This window comes from Dromiciops gliroides, chromosome 1 (assembly GCF_019393635.1).
Source record: "Dromiciops gliroides isolate mDroGli1 chromosome 1, mDroGli1.pri, whole genome shotgun sequence".
NCBI classification, from domain to species: domain Eukaryota; kingdom Metazoa; phylum Chordata; class Mammalia; order Microbiotheria; family Microbiotheriidae; genus Dromiciops; species Dromiciops gliroides.
Window position 1 is genome coordinate 86381216 of NC_057861.1, and position 9211 is coordinate 86390426.

Here is a 9211-nt window from a genome sequence, read left to right on the forward strand (position 1 = left end):
CTGTAACTAGGGACCAACCATTAACCATTAATAGCCATTAATATTCCTAGATGACAGGACACCTAGAAACCAGATCATAAGTAAAGAGATATCATAAACACAGAGACCTTCTGGGTCTGACAAGTTTAAGCATGTCTTTAGGAACATGTGCAGAGAAGGCCAAATGTGTAAACCCCAAAAACACACCTCCAAGGAAGAAAGTACCCGCCTTGGAGGCTGTCTTAGGACCCCAGGAAGTCCAAATTAGAATAAGACCTCCCATGAACCTCCTGCAAGGAAGATATTAAGATAATGAGGAGATAACCTACCTTTTCTCACTATAAATATAACTATTCGTCTTCCCCCTATTCAAGACACCTCTCTCCTTTGGGTGATTCTCCCTGTGGTCAGCACAGTATTTAAATAAAACTTGGGAAAATGAGTTACTGAGTCTTGTAATTCTTTGGGATGCCTCACAATCAGTTTCATCAATTAAATCCATCCCACATCATTTCTACTGATGAAAGTGTTTAGAGATATAAAATTTCCCCTAAAAACTACTTTGTATCTCAAATATTTTGATATGCTGTCTTACTGTTGTCATTATCTTTATTGAAATTATAGATATTGCTTATTCTTTGTCCACCAACTCTTTAAGATTAAATTTCATTTCCAATAAATTTTAATTATTTCTTCAAATGTCCATCATTAAGTATAATTTTTAGTGCACTGTCATTTGTAAAATATGTATTTAATATTTCTACATTTATTTGTGATTTTTTTTTGCCCTAATGCATGGTCAATTTTTGTAAAGGTGACATACAACATTGAGAAATATATCCACTTCCTTCTACATCCATTCAATTGTCTCCAGAGGTCTATTATATCTAACTTTTCTAAAATTATGTTCTTGTCTTTACTTCTTTTTTTTGTTTATTTTTTAAATTAGATTTAGATTTATCTAGGTCTGAGAGGGATAAATGCAGGTCCCCCAGTATTATAGTTCTACTGTCTATTTCTCTATGTCTATTTCTCATTGAACTTTTCCTTCCAGCAAAATGTAATTTCCCTATTTATCTCTTTTCATTAAGTAAATTTTTGCTGTAGCTCTGTCTGAGATCACGATTACTACCACTGCCCTTTTTTTATACTTCAGCTGAAGCATCATAGATTTTAGTCCAGTTCCTTGTTTTAACTCTTTTTTATCATAAAAGTATTGTATTATTTTCTAGTTACATACAGAGATAGTTTCAACATTTTTTTATAAGATTTCTAGTTTCAAATTTTTCTCCTTCCCTCCCCTCCCTCCCCCCTCCCCAAGACAGCAAACAATCTGATATAGGTTATATATGTACAATTACATTAAACATTTCTGCATTAGTCATGCTTTGGAAGAAGAATCAGAGCAAAAGGGAAAAACCTCAAAAAAGAAAAACAGGATAGAGCACCGGCCCTGGATTCAGGAGTACCTGAGTTCAAATCCGGCCTCAGACACTTAACACTTACTAGCTGTGTGACCCTGGGCAAGTCACTTAACCCCAATTGCCTTACTAAAAAAAAATAAAAGAAGGAAAAAAACAAGAAAAACAAGAAAAGTAGAAATAGTATGGTTCAATCTGCATCTAGATTCCACAGTTCTTTTTTTCTGAACTTGGAGAGCATTTTCCATTATGAGTCCTTTGGAACTATCTTGGACCCTTGTATTGCTGAGAAGAGTCAAGTCTATCACAGTTGATCAGCACAATGTTTTAACTCTTTTAATCTGCTCTTTGAAATCCACCCTCTTTGGTGTTTATTATACTTAATATATAAATAATCTGTCCCTTAATTTCCCCTCCCAGCATTCCCTCTTTCCCTTCTCTTTCCATCCTGTTTACCTATTTAGTGAAATGTATTCTGTACCCAACTGTGTATGTTTACTATTCCCTCATGTGACCAGTTCAAATGAGAGTAAGGTTACCCACTCTCCTCACCCCTTCCTACTTGTTTGTACAGACATACATATTTACTTATATGTTTATGTGTGTGTCTGTGTGTATCTCTCTCACACTTTCTCTCCCAAATGTGGGATAATTTTCTTCATTCTCTTCCCCAATGACTGTATTCCTCTCCCTTTTCCTTTCTATTTTTCTTTTGAGATCATCACAACATACCAGCACAACTCCTAGGCCCTCCAATTACTATTATGTTCAATTCAACTGAGCTCAGTACAACAGCATCTACTAAACACTTTCTATATTCCAGGCATTGTGCCAGATGCTAGGGATACAAATGTAAAAATAACAGTTTCTACCTTCTAGGAGCTGATGTTTTATTAGGGGGAAACAACATGTATAGAAATAAGTAAAGATAAAATATATAGGAAATAAATTTAAAACAATATCGAGATAGGGAAGAATATAAACAATCAGGAACATCAGGAACACCCTCAAGTAGTAACACGTGGGCATAAAAAAAACCACAGTATGTGGCAATAAAAAAAAGCAACAAGGATTTCAAGAAGCAGAAGTTAGGAGAGAGAGTATGCCAGGACAGCCTCCATAACTGTATTGAGGTAAGAGATGAAATATTGTGTAAGGAACAGTAAATAAGACAGTTTTGTTGGAATGTAAGGTATGACATATATAAGAACTATTGAGGAGGTAGAATCAAAAGAAATGTAATTGATTGGAAAGAGAGGGAGAGGGGAAGAGTAAAGGTCATAACATTATGAACCTGGACCATTGGAAGAACAATGGTATTCTTGACCAAAATAGAGAGCTTAAAGATTAGGGGTAGGTTTGGGGAGAAAGATAATGAGATTTTTTAAAGACATGTTTGTGAGAAAATGGGTGGTTGTCTCCTCTCAATGAAGATGTAACAGTCAATCATACTCCTCCTGACCTGTTTGTTGGACAAAGGTCTCAGATCCCCTCCTCTCCCTCTGGCTAACAAAATCACATGGTTCAAGGAACCCTGGTCTCAATAAGGTCCGCTCTGGAGTTGTATCCATATAAAGAAGAATAAGGTCCACCCCTGAGTTATACCCATATAAGGAAGAGAGGTGGGAATACTGCATTCTGATTAGCTAGTTTTTGCATGTAGATTGTAACCCTTGAGTAATCGGACCAATGATGAAAAAGGGGAGGGTCCATTCATGTTAGGGACTAGAGTATAAAACAGGGCCTGTGAGCCCCCTTTATTGGCACCCCCTAGCTGCACACTAGGGTGCCTCCTTCTCACTAGAACGAAATAAAAGAGCCTTTGTCACATCGTTGCTGAGTTCCTAAGAATTATTGAGAAGAGGATTGTTTTTCTCTCACATGTTGAGTTGGAGATACCAATGGGTCATCTGTGTAAAGATATCTAGGAAAATGGGACTTTAGGACTGAGGCTAAGGAGAGAAATGATGTCCTTATGGAAGCTGAGGAGATCACCAAGAGAGTATAAATGATTATGCATGTCAGAGCCATGGGGTACAGCCACACAAATGTAATGATATATGAATATATATATATATATATGAGAATACAACAAAGGAGGCTGAGAAAGAGCAATTCAATAGGTATGAAGAGAGCAGTATCATGAAAATACAGGTGGGAGAGAGTATCCAGGTGGAGTGAGGGGTCAGTAGCATCAAAAGATGTATAGAAATTAAGAAGGATGCAGACTATGGAAAGGCTATGGATTAACAAAATATTATTGAGGGGGCAGCTAGGTGGCACAGTGGATAAAGCACCAGCCCTGGATTCAGGAGTAGCTGAGTTCAAATCTGGCCTCAGACACTTGACACTTACTAGCTGTGTGACCCTGGGCAAGTCACTTAACCCCCAATGCTCTGCAAAAAAAATAAAATAAAATAAAAAGAAATTATCGATAACTTTAAAGAAAACAGTTCTAGCTGAGTTGTGCCATGTGAAGTAAGACAGTAAGGGGTTGAGAAGTCAGTGATACATGAGGAAGCAAAGGCATCTTTTTTTTTCTTTTTAGTGAGGCAATTGGGGTTAAGTGACTTGCCCTGGGTCACACAGCTAGTAAGTGTTAAGTGTCTGAGGTCGGATTTGAACTCAGGTACTCCTGACTCCAGGGCTGGTGCTCTATCCACTGCACCACCTAGCTGCCCCAAAGGCATCTTTTTTTTTAAAGAAATTAAAGGTAGACTTCTGGCAAAGATGGCTGTCTGAATGGGAAGCAAGCTGCCCAGAAAAATCTCCAGATGGAATATTGATCAAGTAATCCAATGAGAAAGTACAATAAGTAGCTCCTCTTCTCCCCAGAATCATACCAAAAGTCAGCCAGAAGTCCAGGGACAATAGGGAATGAAGCTCTCCAGCCAAGAAAGTGCCCATATGACCATAGGACATGTATGGCCAACAAGGTTCTGTGTCCATAGGCATCAAAAGCAGGGCTTTCCCCTGAGAAATCCTCAATGTCCTTAGAAAGTCCAGGTAAGGATCTTGAAAGTTCTGGGGAGCAGCAGCAGGCAGTGACCAATTGTAACGATGACCAGTGAAGTGTTATAGGTCCCAGACAGGGAGAGTCCAGGCCCAGGTCCAGGGATTTTGCCGTCCCTCACACTGCTCTGAGAAATCAAAGAAGGCCCTAAAATCTAGTGTTTTGAATCTCAAATGTTGGTAGGGGAAACCCTAGGAGGTACCTCAGTAACTTATTCAAGTCAATAGCAGAAAGAGAAACCAGAGAAAGAATACGTAGGAGAATATATACCAAAAAATAAAGAGTGAAGGAGATCTCCCATTAGGAATAAAGTAATTCAACCCAACCAAGAGAGTTCTAGATCTAACGCAAAGGGAAGTTCCTAAAAGTCTCTAGTGTAGCAAGCTAAGAATAAAGAAATGATGGAGACTTCTAGCTCCTCTTATGTTGGATTCTTCCCAGAGTCTTTTCCTTCAGCAATAGTGTGATTGGCTTCATCCATCTTTTTTTTCAAAGCTGGATGCCAGAAGCATTCAAAGAGATTCAAGTAAGTAGAAGAGAATGAAACTCCTCTCTTCCATTCTCCTCAACTCTACCCTGCCCCTCATGCAGATTATTGATCTCTACCAAGGAGGAGAGAGTCTAGTACTCATGTTGATTTACACATATAAACTGATTAGCAAAAACCTGCTGGTGGATCTAACCTGCCACAAATGTCTCACCACTCCAATCCATCCTCCATTCAGCCACCAGGTCCAGCTATGTCACACCCTACTCAGTATACTCCAGAGGCTCCCTATAACCTCCAAGATGAAATTCAAAATTGTCTATTTGGTATTCAAAGCTCTTCATTGCCTGACCCCAACCTACCTTTCCAGTCTTCTTATATCTTATTCCCTGCCACAAACTCTTCAATCCAGTGATACTGGCTTACTTATTGTTCCATGAACATAACACTCCATCTCTTGGTGCTGGGCATTTTCTTTTCTTTCTTTCTTTTTTTTTTTTTGTGAGACAATTGGGGTTAAGTGACTTGCCCAGGGTCACACAGCTAGTAAGTGTTAAGTGTCTGAGGCCGTATTTGAACTCAGGTACTCCTGACTCCAGGGCCGGTGCTCTATCTACTGCGCCACCTAGCTGCCCTGGTGCTGGGCATTTTCTCTGGCTGTCCCCCATACCTTGAAGGCTCTCCCTCCTTATTTCCAAATACTGACTTGTCTGGTTTCCTTTAAGTCCCAATTAAAATTTCATCTTTTACAGGTAGCCTTTCCTATCTCCTCTTAATTCTAGTGCCTTCCTGTTTTTATTTATTTCCTATTTATCCTGTGGGTGTGTGGGGTGATCAGGGAGGAGTATCACCTCTGCTGTGAAGCCCTTTTTGGAGTCACCTTTGGTGTCCATATTCACCTCTCACCTGTCGTTCCAAGAAGCTATAACATACACAGCAGCCACACCCCCCACAAAAACCATCTCAGCAGACAGGCTAAACCAGGTTGAGGGTAACCAAGGTGTCTCAAAGCTGTCGGTGAGTCTACCCCAAGTGTGTGAAGACTCCCACAGTGAAGTGGACTGATAAGAACAATTTTATTTATTTATTTATTTAAGTTTTCAACCTTTGTTTAGATAAGATTTCCAATTTCAAATTTTTCTCCCTCCCTCCCTTCCCCACCTCTCCTAGACAGTAGGTAATCTGATACATAACATTAAACATATTTCTGCATAATAAGAACAATTTGAACAATTTTGCTATGAAGCAGGCACTGCAGAGCAATGATCCAAGGTCATCCAGTGCATCTTGGACCACTACCAGTCATCCTGACGTTTGTCTTGCCATTGGACTTTGAGACTCTGAAAGACAGAGTGAGGCTGAAGACTGTGCAACTCTGCCTTGCTTAAATCTAATTCATGCATGAGTCAAGATATCACCCCATGATGTCATTGGTCTTCTTTGAAATGTATAGCTTGTTTGTACATATTTCTTTGATTGTTTTCTTTCCCATTAGTTTGTGAGCTCCTTGAAGGCAGGTACTGTTTTTTGTCTCTTTTTGTATCTCCAGTGCTTAGCCCAGTACCTGGTACATAGTATACACTTAATAAATGTTTATTGACTGATGGATTAGTCATAGCCCGAAGCTTTCAAAAGGAGGAAAGGGGGGCCAGAGAAGGGGCATGGGATTAGGAAAGCAGGGAGGTATGGAATAACTGTAGGTTATAGTGAGGTAGAGGAATAGGTTTAGAGGGGGTCAGAAACAGGGGAAGATAGGTAGTTAGGAGGTTTGGGGCCAGTCTGAAGAATTTCAGAGTTCTAGATTGTGCAGATGAATCTCTTATGGGTCATGATGATCATTCCTTTGTGTAGCTGTTTGTTGTTTGTCCTTCATTCTTGAAGAGGACCATGACAGATGACATGATTTGCAATGAATTGGATTTAAGTGAGGAAGGGCTTTGCAGTTACTAGCCTCACTCCCTCCTCCAGAGCCATCTGGGTCCAGTGTCAAGATACATTATCAGGACAACTGGAGATGGCCCGAATGTTTAAGACAATTGGGGTTAAGTGACTTTCCCAGGGTCACACAGCTAGTAAGCATCTAAGATGAGATTTAAACTCATATTCTCCCAATTTTAGGGCCACTGCTCCATCCACTGTGCCACCTAACTGCCCCTTCGTGTAGCTAAGGTGAAGTGAAGCTACAGGTCATGGAAATTGAAAACATTTGTGAATGAAGAAACCAGGCTGTTTGAAAGGACATCAATATGTTTATTGAGTGCCCACATATGATGGCAGGGGTTAAGGAGAAGAAGAGGATTACAAGCTCCTTGAAAAAGGAGGGAGAAAACCTGGAGGTCAACAGAACTGCCACGAGGATCTGATTGAAGTTGAACCTCAAAGGATAAAAGGCTGCTAAGTGAGGGCAACAGGGGGAGGGTCTGGAAGTGTCAGTGAAGAGCAAGCAGTGTGCCTACTTCTCCTTCTGGTCCAGTGTGTGTAGGGATTGACTAGAGAGGGTATCCATGGATTCAGTGCCTTCTGGGGGAGGCTGGTTTCCATGACTACAAGACTAGGAGCATGAGAGGAAGAATTCTAATAGAAAGGACAGTTCATTAACAATCACAATACAACCTTTAATAGCCTCTTCCACAGAAACTAAAGACACTGCTATTATATCTTTAAAAAGCAGTGGAATCTTGAAGAGTGATAGTTTGATGGTTATTCCTCTGTAAGGAGATGGAGAGTTTTAACTGTCATTCATAAAAAGAGTGAGTTTTAATGGTCGTCTGTGAAGAGCCTAATTGTCATTCTGTGTCAGATCCGTGAAAAGAGACTGTTTAACTGTAGTTTTGGGGAGTTACCTATCATAGCTAGAAAAAGACAGAAAGAATAAAAAGAAAGAAGTTATCCTCTGAGAAAATTGAGTGTAGCCCTCATATTATGAATATATAAGAATTTTTAAGAGACCTTGGCTAATATCCTGAGAACTAACTGGTAGGACCATGTTCCAAAATAGAGAAGAGTCAACTGATGGCTAGAGGTGACTCCAGCCATGATCATTCTCACAGCTAAAACATCATAAATAATTATTTATGTTGTTGTTTTATTATCTGTTACACCATTAATCTATTGTCTAATTTTTACTATAATTTTGAAGTTTATCTAAACTTAAGAGATTAGAGGTTTTGATATGAGAGAGATGAGCAACTGCTTATGGGAAAATGTGTTTCTCTAGTATATTAAAAGGAATAACAAGCTTGAGCAAATACCTGCCGAAACAGACATAGGAATTATTTGAACAGAAATATAAAACATTTTTTATACAAATAAACTCAGGTGCAAATAATTGAAGTAATATTAATTGTTCATGAGTGGGTAAAGACAGTATAATTTGGGGGGGGGCGGGGTGAGGCAATTGGGGTTAAGTGACTTGCCCAGGGTCACACAGCTAGTAAGTGTCAAGTATCTGAGGCCACATTTGAATTCAGGTCCTACTGAATCCTGGGCCGGTGCTCTAGCCACTGAACCACCTAGCTGCCCCCAATATAATTTTTTAAATGACAATTTTACATAACTAATCCATGGACTCAATGTCACCCCAATTAAATTATTAAAAATTATTTTAGTGAGTTAGAAAAAATAATAACAAAATTCATTTGGAAGAACAAAAAGTCAGGAACTGCAAAGAAACCAGGAAAAAAGATATAAAGGAAAGTTTCAGCAGTATAAAAACTTAAACTATATTTTAAGGTGAGAGCACTGTTGAAGTATAAAATGGATAATTTCTATTATTTTAAATTAAAATTTTCTTGCATAAATAAAACCTTTGTAGCCAAGAATAGAAGAAATGCATAAAATTGGGAAAACTCTTTCATGGACAATTTCTCAAATAGGATATGATCAGGTTGGAATGTTGCTGTGGTATAAGAGATGACGAGCTGGTTGACTTGGAAAGGTGTGGAAAAACTTGGACTTGTAAAGGAAGATGCTATCCATCTCTGGAGAAACAGATGATGAGTGGAAATAAGCATAATATATATATGTGTATGAGTGTACGTGTATATTTATAGATATCTGTGTAGATAGATAGAGATAGAGACATAGACATGGACATATAGATAGAAATAGATGATATAGATATATTCAAGCTTAATATAGTCTTCTTTGGAGGGGGGAGAAGGAATAATAATAATAAAGTAAAAAGTACACAGCAGAGAACAAAAGAAAACCAAAAAGGAAGCAAAGAAAAGCTGGGGAGATTTGAAAACAATGTGTAGTATTTACTAAATAGGTTTTCTTGAAATGGAAATTTATTGTTTTATATTGAAT